A 22,663-nucleotide genomic window follows, 5' to 3' on the forward strand; every position below is an offset into this window, starting at 1 on the left:
AGCATAAGCTCTTGACCACATTCACCCAGAGGTTCCATCCGTCTCACTGAGTTAGGGAAAGGGTCAGTTATATACCTCAAGACTTGCTTCCTTTCCCAGGAATGTTCTAGTAATTTCCAGGAATTTTTATCCAGACAATTTATTCTCAGCACTCCAGGTTTTATTTATCTGCATCCATAGCTCTAGAGATCTCTTCAAGAAAATCAGAGATACCAAGGGAACATTTTAGGCAAAGATGGGCTCAATAAAGGACAGAAATTGTACGGACTTAACAGAAGTAGAAGATATTAAGAAGAGGTGGCAAGAATACACAGAATTATACAAAAAAGATCTTCATGACTCAAATAATCATGATAGTGTTATCACTCACCTAGAGCCAGACATCCTGGAATGCGAAGTCAAGTGGGCCTTAGGAAGCATCTCTATGAACAAAGTTAGTGGAGGTGATGGAATTCCAGTGGAGCTACTTCAAATCCTAAAAGAGGATGCTGTGAAAGTGCTGCACTCAGTATGCCAGCAAATTTAGAAAACTCAGCAGTGGCCACAGGACTAGAAAATGTCAGTTTTCATTCCAGTTCCTAAGACAATGCCAAAGAATGCTCAAACTAATACACAATTGCACTCATCTCACATGCTAGCAAAGTAATTCTCAACATTCTACATGCCAGGTTTCAACAGTATGTGAACTGTGAACTTCCAGATGTTCAAGCTGGATTTAGAAAAGGCAGAGGAACCAGAGATCAAATTGCCAACATCTGCTGGATCATCAAGAAAGCAAGAGAGTTCCAGAAAAACATCTACTTCTGTTTTATTGACTATGCCAAAGCCTTTGACTGTGTGGATCACAATAAAAAGTGAAAAATTCTTAAAGAAATGGGAATACAAGACCACCTGACCTGCCTGCTGAGAAATCTGTACGCAGGTCAAAAAGCAACATTTAGAACTGGACGTGGAACAACAGACTGGTTCCAAATTGGGAAAGGAGGACGTCAAGGCTGTATATTGTCACCCTGCTTATTTAACTTATATGCAGAGTTACATATGAGAAATGTTAGACTGGATGAAGTATAAGCTGGAATCAAGATTGCTGGGAGAAATATCAATAACCTCAGATATGCAGATGAAACCACACTTATGGGAGAAAGGGAAGAAGAACTAAAGAGCCTCTTTATGAAAGTGAAAGAGGAGAGTGAAAAAATTGGCTTACAACCCAACATTCAGAAAACTAAGATCATGGCGTCAGGTTCCATCACTTCATGGCAAATAGACAGGGAAACAGGGGAAACAGTGACAGTCTTTATTTATTTGGGCTCCAAAATCACTGCAGATGGTGACTGCAGCCATGAAATTATAAGATGCTTGCTCCTTGGAAGAAAAGTTATGACCAACCTAGACAGCATATTAAAAAGCAGAGACATTACTTTGCCAACAAAGATCCATCTAGCCAAAGCTACAGTTTTTCCAGTAGTCATGTATGGTTGTGAGAGTTGGACTATAAAGAGCTCTGAGTGCCGAAGAACTGTGGTGTTGAAGAAGACTCTTGAGAGTCTTGGACAGCAAGGAGATCCAACCAGTCCTTCCTAAAGGAAATCAATCCTGAATACTCATTGGAAGGTCTGATGCTGAAGCTGAAACTCCAATATTTTGGCCACCTGATGTGAAGAACTGACTCTCTTGAAAAGATCCTGATGCTGGGAAAGATTGAAGATGGGAGAAGAAGGGGATGACAGAGGATGAGATGGTTCGATCGCATCACCAACTCAGTGGACATGAGTTTGTGTAAGCTGTGGGAGTTGGTGACAGACAGTGAGGTCTGGTGTGCTGCAGTCCATGGGGTCACAAAGAATCGGACATGACTGAGCGACTGAACTAAACTGAACTGATAGCTCTAGAACTTAGCACAATGTTCTGATTATATTAGGTTCTCAAATGAAATATGTTACTTAAATGCATAAGTGCATAAAGAATGAAAGAAGTTTTTGTAAAGGACCAAAAATTATTGGTTAAGCAAAGTCCTTGAAATGAAGGAAGCAGTAGATTTCCAACATGCTTGTGATTTGAATAGTGTCTTTTCTTCTGAGACAAGTGAGATACATTTTCTATAGGAGAGGCTTTGTGGAAGCTCATACTTCATAGTGAGTAATGAATAATGTCTGGTATTTTATTCATTACTTCCCACTCATAAATTTTACTATCTGACCCCTGTTTTCTGCCTCTTATTATAAAAAGTAATCTAAGTCTCAACTATAGGAGATATACATGCTATGTTGAACATTATATTTTCTTCCCACATATTCTAAAATACAGGAGGAAATATGAACTTAAAAATACAAAACTGGGTGCAATTTAGGAGAAACTTTTTCAGGCTCAGAAGCACATAAGGTGCCTATATCTCAAGAACATATTTTAGCCTTTAAAAAACTGCATTTCACTTCATACTTCAGATTTCCACATGAAGAAATTGGGGCTTACCAAGATTAAATTTTTACTTCAAAAAGGATTAAATAGCAGAGCTAAAGTTAATACTTCAGTAATATAGCATTTCTTTAACAATGCATTTTATTTCTTTCTCAATGCATTTGTTCATAAATATGCATGCATTAAACTCATTCTTTCATTTAAAATGTTCTATTCACTGTCTGGATTTGTGCAATTGAATTATGTCTTAGTTTTCTAAACCTAGAAGATCGTGTACAGGATATTCAGTCAGACTAAATCAGAAACTCTGTGGTATGGGCTGTGAATCTACATATTGGCAAGTTGTTCTGCTGATTTGTATTTAATCTGTAACCTTGTATGAGACAAAGACTTATGTTTGTGAATCACAACACTGGAGACATAAACTAGAATTAATTCTATTCCATAATTATCTAGTAGAGGATAAAGCTTATTCATTAAAAAAAAAATAAGCCAAGAACTTGTTTTTTTATCAAGAAACTGTTACAGCTGACCAAAGGGGAAAGACATTTATCTTGGGGGAAAATTTTGACCATGTTCTTTAGGCCTCTATAGCATAGCCTCACCTTGGCTAGATGTCTAGAATTGTAAAAAAGTTAAAATGCAGTTTTCTCCAGTAACAGAACATATCCTGAACACAGGTGCAACATTTAAATGCATGTGTACAGTGTGATGTAGTGTGACTGGATCATGAGATTCTGAGATAGAATAGTGAAAAACCATGCTGGAAGTTTAGATTTGTACCAGATTGTGAGGATCTTCAGTTCTCCACAGGCAGTTGGAATAAGCAAGCTGTATGCAGAAATTAGTGACTTTTGATCAAAGGCAAGAAATTCTTATAAGCGTACAAAAGGAAAAATGTATTATTTCAGCCTTATCTATAGCAGATTATAGGAAGAGATTCTAGAGGTCAGAAGACCTGTGAGCAGACCATTACCAGGGTATGTCATGAAACTGTTCTTTGAACTGACCTTTAATGAGAAATGAAAGCCACAGAGACCAGAAAAGAAATTCTCAAATGCCATTTCCACATCACAAAGCAGAAAGAGAGAGAGAGAAAAAAAAAAGTAGTTATACTTTCAGAAGAAAAGTAAATTCTCACTATGATCAGAAACTAATGGAAAAGAAATACAAACTATAGGATCTTTTTGTACTGCAACATTCCTCAAGGAAATAAAACAATTATTACACATTATTTTCTCCCTCCTTTCAAATTCCACATTGATTTCTACATTATTTTTTTCAAGATTCATAATGGAACTGAATGCCTACTGAACACTGGAAAATGATGTTTGCTTATTTAAGAGCTCCATGACTTTGAATGTTTCAAATTTATTTCAATCACTATCATCACTTATATTTAATGCCAAATTTCAGCTGAAAACCACAAAAAGCATAACTTTTCAAAAGACACTTAAATCACTTTTTAAAAAACTGCAATAGTTTCTATTTGGCTTTTATTTTATACTGTAATACAGTAATAGGGATTCATTTAAGCATACAAAGACAACACGTTCTCCATAAAAGACTCCCAAATCCTTGCAAAACTTCAATCCATTTCTTCCTTTGGTCATTGTAGAACTTTTTTCTTTTCACTTACTGTGCTGTATCCTAATTCTGTTTTCCTGAAACAGTTTTCATGCTTCACAATACAACTTATAACAGTAACAGCATTCCTCATTAGTAAATAGGAGAAGAGATCAGCTTGGTAGGCGTGAATAGGGTAGAGACAAGGATGAGAGGCATCTGTGTACTGTCAGTGAGACAAGGCGCACTCTTAGGGGAAGCTGATAATTTTTAATGTGATGTATTTTCACAAAACAATAGAGCGGGGGAAAAAATAGCTAATGGAGAAGGCTTGAAATTGGTTCAACTGGTTCTGCTTGAAGTAACTCTAAGATAAGTAAAACATAATTCAATTTTCTGAATATCTTTTAATTACACGGTCATCTGAATTTCCTGATATTTCAAAATGGCAATTGCAGATACAGTTGCAAAGAGGAGAAACTGAGACTCATAAAAGCTACTATTGCCCAGGCACAGACCACAGTAACTCATCAAACGAGGGTCCAAATAAAGATGCCCCATTCAGAATCTATTTTCCTCTCCCTTCTTTGTACTCTCTTGTTTTTTATCTGCCCTTCTTATCCTGCTCCCTCCCTGGTATATCCTTTCTATCGTTTTCTCTTGTTCATTCATTGAACATTTATTATCTTCTACTATATTACAATCATTTTAATTTTACTAGGGGTTCAAAAGTTAACAAACACAACCTGTGACCTCAAACTACTGTGAATAACACATAATCCAGACGTTAGAAATTTTATCAGAGAACCTCTGATTGCAACCTATGTCAAAATTAAGCACACACAAAAAATGGACAGTTTATATTCTCAGAGAATAAAATTTTAAGTAACATGGATGTTTTCTGGGCCTTTTGTGTATGAGACAGAGGAGAGTATTTGAATTGCACAATAGTCATCATCTCAATTCAAAAATTTCCACTGGCTATATTTTCTTAAGTGTTTCCCTTGACCCTTTCCCTAAGGAATCTAAACCTTCTCCTTTTCTAAGCTCATCACTTTTTTTTTTCCCTTAAACTCTGCATCATTTTTCCTTTCAAAGGCATCTGAATTTACTTTTGTTCTGTTTTCTTAAGCATCCAAGGGACATCTACCTCTCCAAGCATAAGAAAACCCTCCAGGTGCCAGGAAGGAAATAGAAATATTTATCTTTACTGTCAAAATTGCTATGTTAGAGGGATTTCCCTGGCAGTCCAGCAGTTAAGACCCTGCACCTACAATGCAGCAGATGCAAGTTACATACTTGATTGGAAAACTAAGATCCCATTGCTGCAAATGGGGAAATTAGAACTGACCATTCCTACTTGCTTTCTTTTTGTCCCCATAATTTCTATATTTCTAACAGAAATATTGCCACACATGTATAAACATGTTAAGCATTATAATTAAAATCCATATATAAAATTGTTTGCAAGAATTTATAGAGAAAATATCTAAATGACATCCTTTTATGTCATTTTTTAAGGATGAATTAAATGCAAACTTTGTTGTAATTTGTGTAAGTTGATTAGCTTTGTTTCTGAAAATAAAACACTAAAACAGCTAATGGCAATGAATTGTATTTTCAATTGGATGCTGTTGCAAACAATGATGAATGCTCTGGTTTTATTGGCAGAAGCCCAGGTAATCGTGGATTGGCCAGTTCTTTGTTGCACGGATAGGCAAATCACAATCTTGAGTCTTAGTGTCTTGTCTATAAAGAGAAATCATACACCTACTAAATTATAGTAGGTGATGGTGTGTTTTACACCTACTAAATTATGGTAGGTGATGGTGTGTTCTGGGTTCCCCAGGTGGTGCTAGTGATAAAGAACCTGCCTGCCAAGGCAGGAGATGTAGCAGACTCGGGTTAGATCCCAGGTGAGGAAGATCCCCTGGAAGAGGGCCTGGCAACCCACTCCAGTGTTCTTGCCTAGAGACCCACCTGGATAGAGGAGTCTGATGGGTTACAGTCAGTAGGGTTGCAGAGTCAGAAACTACTGAAACAGCTTAGCACATGCGCATGCATGGTGTGTTTTATATGAGATGATGTGTCAAAATATCTTGTCTAAATATTGTTTTATTACTGTTAAATTAATTAAACAAGGAGACCATCAGACTAATGTGGTTGTAATATATTAGCAGTCTACATAAACAAATCAAAACTAGAGCATGTAAATGCCTCAAGGTTAAGAAGTCAAAATCCTAGAACCACCAGTCACACCCAGCTAATTAGGCTTCTCCAAACAGGGCAGACCTTTAAACTACAGCCAATCAGGTAATTCCCTTGCTTTGCTTCTGCCTTTTCTTGAAAAAATGCCTTGTGGATGGAGTGTTCCTAACCACTTCTGGTTTGACTTTGCTCTCTTCAGAATCAACTTTTGCTTAAGCAAATGCTTAATTTTTTTAATATGTTTTCATTTAATAATGTTATCATTATTAAAAGATAATGTTTATCTTTTCATATTATGTAGCTTTAGTCACAGAAAAATAAAACTGTGCTTTGTATATAAAAGACTCAAAGAAATGGTTATCATGTTAGTAACTGCTTATGAGAATATCAAGATATTAAAGCCTCCAGAACCATGGCAAACAAGTCACTGTCAGTTTATGTATGTAAATTCATACTAACTGACTCCTACATACTTAAAGAAATCAGGATATTAGAAATTGAAAATTTTAGAAAGTTTAGAACTTTGATTCATTTATGCTATTGTCTGCGCATAAGCGGGAAAAGAAAATGGCAACCCAATCCAGTATTCTTACTTGGAGAATCCTGTGGAAGGAGGAGCCTGGAGGGCTGCTGTCCATAAAGTCTCACAGATTCAGAAACGGCTGAAGTGACTTAGCATGCATGCATGCATTGGAGAAAGAAATGGCAACCCACTCCCAGTGTTCTTGCCTGGAGAATCCCAGGGACGGAGGAGCCTGGTGGGCTGCCGTCTATGGGGTCGCACAGAGTCGGACACGACTGACGTGACTTAGCAGCAGCAGCTAGCTGCACATAAGCTGGCTAACTTTAAAAGCGGTTGAAACAATTCATTCAAAAAAAAATTACAGGGCAATTTGCTTTGATAGTCTGCTCTACTGGTTAGGAGCGGAGTTTTTAGTGAAGTTGATGTGACTGACAGTGTAAGAGGTTATAACTGTCTCAGCTGATCTAGAACTGCTATACCACAGTCCTCTCACAACAAACAAACTTTTAAGAGTTGATCATGTGCCTTTAGTCTGTGTTAAATCATTAAACTACATTAGAAAAATAACAGCCAATAAATAGATAAAATTGGTTTAGTAATAATTTTCCTTAGATTTGCCTCTGACAAGGAATATTCAAAATACAATAAAACTGGGGGCAGAATGTGCCATATTCTAGTTTCTGGAGATAACTTTTTACTAAATTTCATACTGTGAAGGTGTACCATTATTGCCTTCAAAGAGACCTGAATCCTTTGCTTTTTCCATCTGATCTACCATTTCTAAGTGTTATTGCAAAATAAGTATGAAATGATCAAATTTAGATTATTATATGATGCTAAAATGTTAAGTATGTGAAACAAACCAAACATATAGTAATAAAGTGCTAGATAAGAACTGGAAGAGAGAGACCAGCATAATGCCTTCAAAGTGCTAGAAACATACATGAAAGAACAGTTAGGGCATTTCAGGAACCAGCGACAATAGGATTAAATCTAGACAGTTGAGTAGAAACATGGCCAGTGTGGTGGGGAAAAGGAATATCTACTGACTAAAAATGAGAAACACAACTGATGAAAATTCATGTTAAAGAGAAGTCAATCAATCCCAGAGTCTTGTATATGTTAGTTATAAGAGTGGTTCTTTTCCTTCAATAGTGAAAATTATTTGCATGCTTATTTAGATTTGTAATATTCTTTCAAATAATTACATTTAGTCTTGACAACAAGTCTGTAAAATAAATATTATCATTATGTTTATTTTGCATATAGGAGTAATTTGCTTTATTTCACGATGTTAGTAAGTGGTGAAAGCAGATGCACATACCATGTACGAGAATGCCTGGCCAAGAGGCACAAAGGACCAGCTGAAAAGCAGACAGGCATGGCTTGCCAAATCTGCTAACTTGGCTCAGCACTGTGGCAGCCTGGAGGAAGAGAACCTATTCTAAAAATCTTTAGGTCCTCCAGATTCACTTTCTACCCTTTGCTACTTTCTGCCTCAGGCCGTCTTGCCTTCTGGCACCTAATTATGTGGGCCAATAGGTAGCAACAAAGGGGATGAGAGTGAGGTTGGGATACTTGTTTTTCAGTCTTCCTCTTTCCAGCACTGCTTCAAGCTGGCTATTTTCCAGCTCTCAAGATAGCATTCTTATTACCTAGCTTTCATAGCTGCTTCCTCTCCTTACCCTTTAAATAGAAGAAAGAGTAAAAACCAAGGTGTACTACAGATCCTTGTATTAAGATCTTGTTTATTTACCCTAATTTGATTAGGCTTACTTTTTTTTTTCCTCCCTTCTGGGACCTCAGTTGATAAAGACACTACTTTTACTTTGCATAGAAGAGACAGTCTTAATTTATTTGCCTTGAAGGGACCTCTTCCTAACTTTTACAAATGTCCTAGGTGTGCCAGCATCTACTGAGGGTAAAACTATAATGTAAACCGGTGTCTTTCCATCAGTAAACCAAACAGAATTTGGTAATTTAATAAATTTCTAGTACTACCTCTTCCACTGACCAGCTAGGTGGGGTTAGATAGCCCATCTGACCTATTGACAATACCCGTTTCCCCATTAGGTTAAATCAGAATAATATATTACATTTAAGATTCTTTCTTGGTATAAATTCTTGTTTCCTTTTGTCTTTGATTTTAAGATTCTACAAAATTTATTTGTGGAAAAGCTTGTCTTTAACATTAAATAATCACAAGCTCATGAGTAAGCTTAAGTTTACTAAAATTAAACTGGAATGGAGCCAGAAATATAAAAGTTTACTTCAAATATTTCTAGAACCTTTTTAATATATATTTACAATTATTTTAATATGTGGTCTATTCTCCAAATACTTAAACACATTAAAATAGAAGTAATATGAAGACTTCTTTTAGTTCTAAAAGCCATTTCCTATATTTATACAAATATGACATTGAACAGTCCCATGAATATCCCCAAGGTACATTTGTCTTCTAAATCAAACAAATCTTATGCAAGTTGTTATATTAATAGCTCAATGTAATTATGAAAGTTGATTTAAAATCATATATTTAAAACAAAATGCAAGAGCAGGCCAATGTTTTCATTTTCTCAAGGTATAATTTGTGCCTGTACAAAAAATCAATCTGAACCATGAAAGCAATACTTTCCTTGTACATAACGTTTTCTTATCTACTGTATTTAGAGTCTATTAAAATGCACAGAAATGAAGCCAAAACATCATGCATGTAATTAATCTACAAACTCTAAGCCAAAAAAAATTGGGGATTATTTCCTTAATAGAGGAAAAAGAAGAAGCATATCATTGATTTTTTGAGTGGAAAATTCATTTTAATCTAATGCCAAAAGTGTCAGGTTTATCACAGTATAACATAGCTTGTAGTTTTCATGGTCATCTAAATAAAATACTTGATAAATTATCAAAATGTTTTCCCCTGCCCAAAAGCCATCACTTCCATCTTCTACTGATTGAATTTCAAACGGTTCACACTTAACTCAGCCAGACACCAGGCAAGTCAAGTAACTTTGCCATCTGGACCAGGCAGAAAAGTGACAGAAAGAGGTGATGTGCTTCAGTTCAAACCAGAACACCATACCTAGTAAGTCTTCCAATTTGAACATTTCTTCTCCAAACTATCCCCCAGTGAAAATGTTTTAAATTCAAAAAAGTATGCTATGTAGGCAAAATATACTATGAAGCATAATTTAGTATAACTGAGTAAAAAATATAAACAATAAAATATATGATTACTAGGCAGAAATAAAAAAGCATCCTTTCCTTCCAGTAGACTATTAAATTGAAAACTGATTATAAAAAGAGGAAGATAAAATTACTATAGGATAATATGACATTCTAGGTAATCGTACCAAATATTCCAACTAAAACCCTATATATATATGTGTGTGTGTGTGTGTGTGTGTGTGATTTAAAAAATATATTTATGTTCTGAATCTTTGATCCAATCAAATATTAACTGAAATGAGAACCTAGAGAAGAATAAGGAGCAGTGAAGCCAACTTTCAATTTGGGGCATTAGCTGATTATATTAACCTTTTACTTTTGTTACCATAAAACTATGTAACTCTGTAAGAATTACCAGAAAAAAATATTTCTAAGAAAATTGAGTCCATAGTCAAAAAGATCACAATTAACAGCCACTATCCCTTGGAATAGGAGATGGTAACACACTGAAGTATTCCTGTTTGGAAAATTCCATGGACAGAGGAGCTGGAGGGCTACAGTTCATGGGGCTGCAAAGTGTCAGGACAGGACTGAACACCTGAGCATGCATACCATGAATGTGGGCCATCATAAACAACTAGAAGAAAAATAAAACCTGTAGAGATGTCAGTTTACAAAATCAAGCATATTTAATGATAGGAAATTAAAAGTGAATGAGATAAAAAAGCAAGACTGACTCCAGTAAAGGAGCCTAAGCTGATTGAATATTAACCTAGTTAAACACAAAGAAACATATAAAACAGAAATTAGAAACTCAATGGCTATGTAAATAGGCATAACACAGAACTAAAGAATCACTCCTGAATATATAACTGAAGTCATTATTCATAAAGAGATTAAAAGTAAAATCAAAAACAAACAAAACTATGGTTAAGATACAAGTTTCAAATGAGAAGATTCTAAAATGCTTTAATCAGAATTTCAGAGAAGAGGAGATACAATAAACACAAAACTATAGGAAAAAATAATGACCATAATAAAAACTCAAAGCTGGTAAAAAGAAAGAACTCACAGAAGCTTATAAAATCCCAAATGAGATAAATGATAGGGTTTTACTCCTAGGTACACCAAAGTGAACTTGTAGCATAGGAACCGAAGTTATCTCTTATAAATTGACACAGAGAAAGAAAAGATTGTCTTCAAAGCAACTGCAATTAGACTTATAGATAATTTCTCAAATAACAATGGAAGCCAGAACATTTTGAAATAATATCACAGATATTCTGAGAAAATCATATTTAATCCACCTGAAAGTAACTCTTGTGAAAGAGAAAATGTAGATATTTAAATAAACAAAATATGAGATATTGCCACAAATACACACATTTCATATGAAATTCTACTAACTAGTTCCTACTATATAGCACAGGGCAACATATTCAATATCTTGTGATAACCTCTAATGGAAAAGAGACTAAAAAAGAATAGATTTATGTATGTATATATAACTAAATCAATTTGTTGTACACCAAAAACTAACACAACATTGTAAATCAACTCTATTTCAGTAATGATTTTAAAAAATAGAAAAAAAACACAAAAAATAAAATCCTGTAGGGTGTAATTCTGTCATAATGTAAAGGGTAACACAAAGACATCTTTGGTACCATCATAAATAAAAAGCAAGAAACCTGCATGTAAGAATTTGAAATTAACACAACCTACATCACTCAGTCAGTTCAATCATTCAGTCCTGTCTGACTCTTTGCAACCCCATGGACTGCAGCATGCCAGGCTTCCCTGTCCATCATCAACTCCTGGAGCTTGCTCAAACTCATGTGCATCGAGTTGGTGATGCCATCCAACCATCTTATGCTCTGTCATCCCCTTCTCCTTCCATCTAAAATCTTTCCCAGCATCAGGGTCTTTTCAAATGAGTCAGTTCTTCACATCAGGGGCTCAAAGTACTGGAGTTTCAGCTTTAGCATCAGTCCTTCCAATGAATATTCAGGATTGATTTCTTTTAGGATTGACTGGTTGGATGTTGTTGCAGTCCAAGGGACTCTCAAGAGTCTTCTCCAACACCACAGTTCAAAAGCATCAATTCTTCAATGCTCAGATTTCTTTATAGTCCAACTCTCACATCCATACATGACTATTGGAAAAACCATAGCTTTGACTAGATAGACTTTTGTTGGCAAAGTAATGTCTCTACTTTTTAATATTCTGTCTAGGTTGGTCATAGCTTTTCTTGCAAGGAGCAAGTGTCTTTTAATTTCATGGCTGCAGCCACCATCTGCAGTGATTTTGGAGCCCCCCAAAATAGTCTCTCACTGTTTCCCCATATTTGCCATGAAGTAATGGGAATGGATGTGATGATCTTAGTTTTCTGAATGTTGAGTTTTAAGCTAACTTTTTCACTCTCCTCTTTCACTTTCATCAAGAGGCTCTTTAGTTCTTCTTCATTTTCTGCCGTAAGAGTGGTGTCATCTGCATATCCAAGGTTATTGATATTTCTCCTGGCAATCTTGATTACAGCTTGTGCTTCATCCAGCGTGGTATTTTGCATGATATACTCTGCATATAAGTTAAATAAGCACAGTGACAATATACAGCCTTGACATACTCCTTTCCAGATCTGGAACCAGTCTGTTTATACATGTCCAATATTATATACTTACTGTGGGAATGAAAATATGAAAGTATAATAATAGTGATGATTTGGGGAAAATTAAGAAATGTTTGATCAAGTTTAAAGCATTCTACATGATATTTGTGAGAATAGTGATAGTAATTGACTTAAATGAATGTTAAACTTGCTGAAGTAAACTACAGATAAATGAAATTTATAATTATAATTGAATGAGTGTGATAAAATTCAAATAATCACAAAAACAGAAAAATTTAAACAATGTAGAAAACAGGAAAATTTTTACAACTCATAATGTTAAAAAATGAATAAAATTGATCATTGCAATGAAGGGACAAAGTACTTGAATTGAGAAATAAAAAGCTTATCAGAATAGACCTTTTGAAACATACCTACCTATGCTGCTCAAAAGAGACTTATCTAAAACATGGCACAGAAAAAGGTAGAAAGTAAAATGATGAACAAAGAGAATAGACAAAAACTAATCAAAATATAACAGTTAATGTTTAACTTGAAAAATATTATGCCAATTATTTTGAAAAGATCAAGCAAATGAATGAAGTTCTATATAAATATTAACTTGAAAAGGTGACTGAAAATATGTTAAAAATCAGATTCACGTTATAACTTAAAATATATTTGCAAATAGTATCTTTAAAAAAGGAAATACTAAGTCTCAATTTTTTTTCAACCAACAAATTCTAACATGTATTCAAGAAACAATCCCATTTTTTATATTCAGAAAGTATGGGAACTATTACCACTGCAGAATATAGAAAATAGAAAACATTCTCCAACTATTTTTACTGGATTAAGACATTCTATATACTAAAACCTACAAAGGCCATCTACTTTCCTTCACTGACTACACTAAAGCCATTGACTGTATAGATCACAAAAAACTGTGGAAAATTCTTAAAAAGATGGGAATACCAGACCACCTTACCTGCCTCCTGAGAAACCTGCATGCAGGCTAAGAAGCAACAGTTAGAACCAGACATGGAACAATAGGCTGGTTCAAAATTGAGAAAGGAATATGTCAAGGCTGTATATCATCATCTTGCTTATTTAATTTAAATGCAGATTACATCTTGCAAAATTGTGGGCAAGATTGCCAGTAAAAATTTCAATAACCTCACATATGCAGATGATACCACTCTTATGGCAGAAAGTGAAGAGAAATTAAAGAGCCTCGTAATGAAGGTGAAAGAGGAAAATGAAAAAGCTGGCTTAAAATTCAACATTCAAAAAGAATAGATCATGGCATCTGGTCCCATCGCTTCATGGCAAATAGATGGAGAAACAATGGAAACAGTGACAGACTTTATTTTCTTGAGCTCCAAAATCACTGCAGATAGGGACTGCAGCCATGAAATTAAAAGACACTTGTTCCTTGGGAGAAAAGCAATGACAAACCTAGACAGGATATTAAAAAACAGAGATATTACTTTGCCTACAAAGATCCATCTCGTCAAAGCTGTTTTTTCCATTACGGATGTGAGAGCTGGACAATAAAAAAGGCTGAGTGCTGAAGAACTGATGCCTTCAAACTAAGGTGCTGGAGAAGACTCTTGGTAGTCCCTTGAACTGCAAGGTGATCAAACCAGTCAATCCAAAAGGAAATCGACACTGAATATTCATTGGAAAGACTGATGCTGAAGCTGAAACTTCAATACTCTGGCCAAATGACCCTGATGCTGGGAAAGATTAAAGGCAGGAGGAGAAGGGGATGACAGAGGATGAGATGGATGGATGGCATCACCTACTCGATGGACATAAGTTTGAGCAAACTCCAGTAGATGGTGAATGACAGGGAAGTGTGGCATCCTGCAGTCATGGGGCACAAAAAGTCAGACACATCTGAGCAACTGAACAGCAACAATGAAGGCAATGCATGAAATGATTACACGTGTCATCACATGAAGCAAAATTGCTATATGAATACTTATGACAGAAATGGCACTGTCAGTCATGGCAGGAAGAAAGAACTACAATAACACATGCCGAGATGATTAGCCATCCATATTTCAAAAAGTGGAATTGGACTTCTGCCTTATAAACAAAGATCTAATGAATTTGAATATGAAAAACCATAAATATTATCCCATAGCATATTATCTAATAATCCTACAAGTTGTAGAACTTGTTTATAGAACTTGTTATATCAAGTTATATGGACGTGAGTCTGAGCAAACTGGTAGATGCTGAGGGACAGGGAAGTGTGGCTGTTTTTTTTCTTGAACTTGTTATATCTAAACAAGTTGTTATATCTAAACAGAAGAACTTGTTGTATCTAAACAGGAATATTCACTTATGAAAATACACCATAACAAGTGGAAACACAGACCATGAATTGAAGAGAACATTTGAAACTGATATAATTTATACCTACCAATCATTAAGAAAAAGAGATAACCTGATAATATAGAAAAAAACAGAATTTCCAAAGAGCAGAATCTTATTAACCATTAAATATTTGAAGAAGTTAATAGGTGGAACTGATAATAGGTGAAATTCTAATTGAACTTTACAATAAGATATCACTTCATGTCAACCAGATTAGCAAAAATTTAAGTATGAAGTATTCAGTGTTGATTATATGAAGAACTAGAATAATTGTATACTGCCTATGGGAGTGCACATGTATACAATGGCTTTAGAAAGAAACTTGACATGTTCTGGGAGGAATGAGGATATACATACCTCATGATGCAGCAACTCCTCTTAGCTGTACACTCCGAAGAATCCTTTGCACACACACACCAGGAAACATACAGAAGAATGGTCATGAGAGAATTTCCTATTTTAAAAAAAGTGGAAATAATCCTATGTTTGATACATGTGCTGGTGTTATTCACTAGCATATTATCCAATAATTCATAATATATGCTCATGAGTTATAGTAAATATAGATGCATTTTAGGAATTCAGTGTTAAATAAACAATTTGCAGAGGAATCCACAGATTGTGATTTCATTAACACCGACTTTTTAAAAACATCCAGACTCAGAAACATATTTATTCAAAGAAATAGGCACATACTTGGAAAACTAAAGGACTCTAGGGAAAGGCACACTGAACATTCAGCAGAGTGATTTCTTCTGAATGGAAAGATAAAGTTGGCACCAGTAGGGGCCATAGTAGTCTCTGAAAACAATATGATTTTTATCATAAAATATATGCTAGATACATCAATGTTTCTTCTAAAACTCACATATATTTATACATATTTTTATTCGATGTTTAATAAGCTGACAAGTATAATGGTTAACCACCTCAATATGGAAAGTAAGCAATATGAATTAGCCAGAAAGAAAAACACCAATACAGTATACTAACACATATATATGGAATTTAGAAAGATGGCAATGATGACCCTGTATGCAGGACAGCAAAAAAGACACAGATATGTATAGCGGACTTTTGGACTCAGAGGGATAGGGAGAGGGTGAGATGATTTGGGAGAATGGCATTGAAACATGTATAATATCATGTTAGAATCGAATTGCCAGTCTATGTCCGATGCAGGATACGGCACGCTTGGGGCTAGTACACGGGGATAACCCAGAGAGATGTTGTGGGGAGGGGGATGGGAGGGGGATTCATGTTTGGGAACGCATGTACACCCGTGGTGGATTCATGTCAATGTATGGCAAAACCAATACAGAATTGTAAAGTAAAATAAAAAATAAATAAATTAATTAATTAAAAAAATAGAATGAATCAGTCATGTTGGAGTCAGAAATGAAAATTAAGTAAAGGCAGAGGAGACAGTGTTGTTTAGTCCAAGGATCACTGAATTTCACTAAGTGAAACCCATACTGAGGGTAGCAACACTAATAATTAAGAGTTGCTACCTTCTAGAAATTCACAATTAGAGGAAGAAAACTATTCTGATATTACTTAGAAACTATTGACTTTATCTTTTTTCCTGGAAAAGCGTTTTATTTAAAATATAGCAGTGTGCACATGTCAAGTCCAAACTCCCAATCTATTCCTCACTCCTACCTTCTCCCCTGTAAGTTCATTCTCTAAGTCTATGAGTCTGTTTTGTAAACAAGTTTGGGTCATTTCTTTCTTCAGATTCCGAATATAAGCATTATCATATTGTCTTTCTCTGACTTACCACACTTAGTATGATCATCTCCAGTTCCATCCATGTTGCTGCAAATGGCATGTATTTAATGGCTGAGTAATATCACATGTATATATGTACCACATCTCTTTATCCATTTATCCTCAATGGGCATTTAGGTTTCTCCTGAAAAAAAAAAAAACAGTATTGATATCATGTTGGAAAGATTAATTCAGTCAGGATATCTAACTATTTCAAGGCAAGGAGAAACATCAAACTTGGATTTATAAGAATCTAAAGACCTGGAAAAGCTTTAAAGTTGCTTCTGTAAAGGTTTATAGAAGAGAAATTAAGGCAATGGTTCCTTGATACAGTTTGTCTTTTGCAGCCTGTCTTCAGGGAATGTATGTGAGAAACAGGAGTATGAAAACAGGTGACCTTTGAATGTGTGTACTGAGGTCAAATACCAAAGGTTTATAAGAGTTTTCTTATAATGACATTGCTTCCATGTGTGAATTATGCTGAAAAAAGAACAATTTTAAGTGATGATATGAAGCAAAAGAGAGAAAGAGTAGAGTTTGGTCTAGAGGGAGATTTCTCATTTATCACGGTCTAGGGCCTGATGAAACCTCACAGCTGAAATCACACATTTAAATAATATATCAATCTAACGTCTCATGCATTGTCCCCAGTAAGTGCAGTTTATGTAAGTGCCAATTCAATCCAGCACCTAGGATAAAATGGCAAGAACTTTGAATATCAAGAGGCAGGTGGTGTAGTAGTTTCCTAGGAGAACAATGAAGTATCACAAAAAGAGTGGCTTAAAACAACAGAAATTTACCTTCTCACAGTTTTGGAGGGCAGGAGTCTGAAATCAGACTGTGAGCAGTATAGATTCCTTCTAAGGAGTGATGGGAAATCTGTTTTGTGCCTCTCAGCAGCTGGTGATGGTAGACTTAGGTTTGTAGAAGTATCACTCCAGTCTCAAATTCTGTCTTCATATGCAATCACCCCATATTTCTGGGTTTTCACATGGCTGTCCTCTTATAAGGATGTTAGCCATATTGGATTGGGGCTTACCCAATGACTTCATTTTAACTTGACTAAATCTGCAAAGATCCTATTTATAAATAAAGCCACATTCTCAAGTACTGGGGCTGATGACTTCAGCATATCTTTGGTTTAGGAACTTTTCATTCATATAAAATTTTGTTTTCTTTGAAATAAGTTCCACTTCTCCTGTGTTATTAATTATAAGAAGTGTACCTTTTCTTATTCCTAAAATAGAAACACATAAAATGTAATGTTACTATGTATGCAACTATAATTAGTAATAATAAATTCTAGGGAAAAATCATTATGTTTTAAAATATTTTACATACTTTAAAATAGGATATATACTGCAATTAGTAAATTATACTGATAATATTTTCCTATCAGTAGCTTATATCTGCAAAGTAGTTAACAAAATGAAAAACTAGTTCTGTTTAATTTATCTCCACAAATAGTTTTATTAATATATATTCCATTTTTTATCTTTATTTATTTATTTATTTTTATTATTTGGCTGTGCTGGGTCTTCATTGCTGCCTGGGCTTTTCTCTAGTTGCGGTGAGTCTAGAGTTACTCTCAGGTTCCGGGACATGGGTTTCTCATTGCAGTGGCTTCTCTTGTCGTAAAGCCCGGGCTCTGCAGTGTGTGGGCTTCAGTAGTTGCAATATGTGGGCTCAGTAGTTGCAGCTTGCACACTCTAGAGTACAGGCTGTAGAGCACAGGCCAATGGTTGTGGCGCAGGGGCTCTGTCGCTTCAAGAATGTGGGATCTTTCTGGATAAGGGATCAAACCTATGTCTCCTGCATTGGCAAGCAGATTCCTTACCACCGAGCCACCAGGGAAGTTGCCACAAATGGTACTTTTTAAGCAGTTTATGATGTGATTTCTGTGAAAATGCACAGATCTTTAAAACAAATATATAAAATTCAGGATATCATTAAGATGTCATTAGGGACTTCCGTGGTGGTCCAGTGGTTAAGAATCCACCTGCCAAAGCAGAGGACATAAGTTCAATTCCAGGTCCAAAGAGATTCTCCATGCTTGGGGCAACTAAGCCTGTGCACCACAGCTACTGAGCACACTTGCCTAGAGTTTGTGCTCCACGACAAGAGAAGCCACCACAATGAGAGGCCCATGCACCACAACTAGAGAGAGCCTGCACAAGCAACGAAGACCCAGCACAGCTGTAAACAAACTAAAACTAAGTATTTCATTAGTAAACAATCCAAAACTGAAAACCTGAGATATAAATTATTAGCTGTTTAAACATTAAAGACACTCTTCCATCATCATTTCATATTTTACTTACACAAAATAACTACAAAACACTACACTTTCACTTTTCTATTAGATTGCTTCATCCTAAACTTAAAGAAACCAACCCTCAACTAAGAGTATACCTAGATAACGGAGGGGCAGCTCAAAATAACAGTATTTTGAGCATAAGCAGTCCTTATAATACAAATTAATTTGTCATTCAGTAAGAGCACACTAATAAATAGGTAAAAGGAAAACCCATTATTTCAGCACTCAAAATTACTTTCTAAAGGTCATATCAATACAGTGCTACATTACTGTAATATTTCTCAGATTTGGCATTTATGCTCTAAAAATTGATCCAATCCTTATATAATTTCCTAGGAATACTCTTTCATTTTCTTAGCCCTGCAGTTAATTGTTAAAATGAATCTTTAAACACTCAACTATGATTGGATATATATTGTCCCAAAATACAGACTGTATATATATATAAAATTATATACATATTTATTTTTTAGACATAAAAATTAGAAAAGTTTCAACCAGCCTCTGGCATAAACAAAATCAGATTATAATCCAGTCAAATATAAATGTAATAAAAGTAGACTTACACATTATAAGAATAACAATATACATAATACACAATTCAAGAAACATGCATCATTTCAGTAAAGTTTGTTTTTGTAACTTTTATTGTACACTTAAAAAGCTGGTTATTTCTTTTTCTTTAAAACTGTGTTAAAATCAGGGTTAATCTGTGACCACACGTTTTGTATAGGAAAGACAATAGAGATCAAGACAGAAATCTTTTTCTTTTATTAAAGTGAAGATATAAAATTCTGAAAATGCAAGATTTATTCTAATTAGTTAATTACATAAGTATTAATTGTTGAAAACCATTTGCACCAGTACTTTATTATAATAGTTTAGGTGTGTCTTGTCTCTTGATAGTACAGACACTATTTTTATAGGTTATTTGTTTTAGAGAAAAGCTTAGAATATCTTATAGATAGGTACAGTATTTGTTCATACTGCAAACTATCTGGATTGGGCAGGTGGAAGACAATATAGGCTCACATAAAAAGCTTAGCAATATTTTTCTTGCTTGATTTATCATTAACCCACAACAGAAACCACTAAAATCATTCTTTTAGAGGGTGAATAATGACAGTTTGCCTCAGTTTGTAAAGAACCCATGCATGTGCTGGGCTAAGTAGAATCCAGTCTTGGCATCTTTGTCTGTGAGCTTTAACAACAATGAATTTCCGGTGAACCCAAATTGCAGGTTCCCCCTAAATCACTATTGTTGCCAATTGAGTTCATATATTTTTTTAATATGGATTTCCTCAGTAGCATTGACTCCTGTTTTATAATTTTACTGTATCTCTTAATGGCTACATAATTTGCTAGAGTGAATGCAAACTCCTGTAGAAATTACTTCTTATGTTAGGTATAAAGAGGAGTGGTAGTCAGAGTGGCAAGTATTTAACTAGCGAGAACAAGGTTAATGATGGAGAGAGAGGTTTTTTCAAAGAAAAACTTGGAAGGAGGTTCAAGGAATTGCCTCATTAAAGAAACAAAAAATATAACTACCAATTATTTGCACTGTACCATTTCATGCTCGTGTGTGTGTGGGTATGTGCACATATGGACAATATGTTTACTTTCATACTCTTATCCATGTTCTTTTCAAATGATTGTTTAATAGGATGCAGCCATACATTCTGCAAAGATTCTAAAATTGATTTGCAATGGAAGGTTTGTGCTTAGTCGCTCTTTGTAACCCCATGGACTGTAGCCCACCAGACTCCTCTGTCCATGGGGATTCTCCAGGCAATACCTATTGTTAGTATCACTAAATATTTCTTAAGTGTTTATGTGAGTAAATATTATTCAAATGCCAAAGTAAATAAACAACAGTGGGCAGCAACTACTAATCAAACACCTCTAAGAAAGAAAAGATTTGTTTTTTTTAGTATAGTGACCCACAGAATCTGGTCAGTTATCAATGTTTGTTTGGTATGTCCATTAAACTCATTGCTAACATCTTAGATTTTAAACAAATACTTTAAAAAGTTTTCATGGAGAAAGAGTATCCATATATTTACTGAATCATGTGCTTAGTCATGGCTGACTCTTTGTGACTATAGCCTGCCAGGATCCTCTGTCCCTGGCATTTTCCAGGCAAGAATACTGGAGTGCTGCTGCTGCTGCTAAGTTGCTTCAGTCGTGTCCTACTCTGTGTGACCCGATAGACGGCAGTGCATCAGGCTCCACCGTCTCTGGGATTCTCCAGGCAAGAACACTGGAGTGGGTTGCCATTTCCTTCTCCAATACTGGAGTGGGTTGCCATTTAATGAATTATATGTGCACAGATATGTAATTGAATCAGTGAAAATTTTATTACTCAATGTATTAGCATTTCATAGTCATAAAATTATTGAATTTTTAAATACCAAGGCCTGCATCAGAACATATGACATTCTAATTTATCATTAATCTTTTATATAATTCACTTGAGAATTAATTTTGAGAGTATTCTTACATACTTTTAAGAAACTCTTTATGAAAAGAATTCAAGAAATTCCAAAGGGAGAGAGCATATTGCAATAGTATATATTTTTGTTTGTTCACACAACAACATACAATCACTGTTTATGATACATTTACTTTGAATGACTTCCCTAGTGGTCCAGTGATTAAGATGTCATCTCCCAAGGCAGGGGATGAGGGTTTGATTTCTGCTCAGGGAATTGAGATCCCACATGCCTTGTGACCAAAATACCGACGCATAAAACAGAAGTAACATTGTAACAAATTCAATAAAGAATTTTTAAAAATTAAAGATATACTATTATTTTGAAACAAAACAACAAACATAATGTCCCAATTGAATTTGCATTTAGTGATTATATAACTTAAATCACATGGAATAAAAGGCTTAAATGACATTGAATAAAAATCATCATTAACAAGTGATGTTGTTGGTGTTTTTTAATATTCTAAGTATTCACAAAATTATGTATAATGCTATAGTACTGTAAAGAAGAGAATTAACAATTTACCTTATTTTTCTAGGTCTCAAACTGATAGTCTAAAATCTATGATTTTAGAATGAAATTAATAGTAAAATTGAATACATATCCTTTAATTGTAATTGATCGAGAACCACTTTACCTTAATATTTCTGAGAATTTAGTAAGAGGAACAAAAACTGGTATTCAGAGTTGCTCCAGGGATGTGAAATAGCTTAGAAAACATTGGACTGGATACATAGCATACACTTCTTAAAACTGCTTTTTTAAACTCTTTACATACTGATGCTGGAAGGCAGGAAACCACACTCAAAAGTTGTCTCCATTAAATGAAACGATTTTTTGATCTTTTCTTCAGAAATGGTAATCTACCTCAGAAATAGAAAATCCACTCCTTGCTCTGACTGAAAAGACTTCTTAATGCTTATTTTTCTCTAAAAATCCTTCCAGACAATAAGTGCTTATGTTGGTTAGTTTCCCTTTCCAACTTGTTTGAACATTTTTAACATGGAAAATTATTTGCATATTTTTCAAATATGTTGAAAATACTTGGCTAATGAGAATACAATAATTTTTAATATTTGACTGTGTGTATTTCTTTGAGATTTTTAAACTTCCAAATTATTTCTTGGGTAATGCCTTCTTTGTCATAATGTCTTTTTACAGGCTTTCCCAGCATTGCCCAGCATAAAACACCCAGTAGC

The sequence above is a fragment of the Oryx dammah genome, unplaced genomic scaffold, assembly GCF_014754425.2.
Source record: "Oryx dammah isolate SB20612 unplaced genomic scaffold, SCBI_Odam_1.1 HiC_scaffold_12, whole genome shotgun sequence".
NCBI lineage: Eukaryota > Metazoa > Chordata > Mammalia > Artiodactyla > Bovidae > Oryx > Oryx dammah.